Raw genomic sequence first — 642 nt, forward strand, 5'->3', positions numbered from 1 at the left:
GCACATAAAACCGTTTGAGATGCTATTTTTAAAACAGACCAAATGAAAGACCCAGTAGCTAAATACAAGTAGAAAACACGTGAATCTAATTGAGAAAATTTGGACCGGAGCGATGTATTACTAATAGCGGCGCAAAGCTCACAGTGGTGTCATTAGAACACATGATATCAGGGCCAGTGGTGCAATGGATAATGCGTCTGACTTCGGATCAGAAGATTGTAGGTTTGGTTGACTCGTAAAGTTTTTAAACCACGCATCTCAACGCTGTCACTGTAGCGTGTGCGGTGCTACACAACCTTTCTATTGACTGGATACCGCACATTCTTCTTGTTTCACTACTGTTACCGTTAGACCACAGCCACAGAGTCGAGAAGAGAAACGGTTCCGAGAAACTGTCTTAAATAATCATGGTGAAAAAGATGGCAAAGCTTTTTTTTTACTTTAACATAACCTTACATTTGTCTGTTCAGTTCAAGTTATTTTCTGTACCTGCATATTTCATATTTCCCTGCTGTTTCCTGAGAACTATGTATCAAATCACAATAAGTAATACAAAAAATCTATTCAGTTAACACCCAGATGTGACAGAACGCATTTAAGAATTACACCCCCTTTAAATATGTGTCCTTCATTTCAGTTTTC

Source organism: Atractosteus spatula, chromosome 10, assembly GCF_055471065.1.
Source record: "Atractosteus spatula isolate fAtrSpa1 chromosome 10, fAtrSpa1.hap1, whole genome shotgun sequence".
NCBI lineage: Eukaryota > Metazoa > Chordata > Actinopteri > Semionotiformes > Lepisosteidae > Atractosteus > Atractosteus spatula.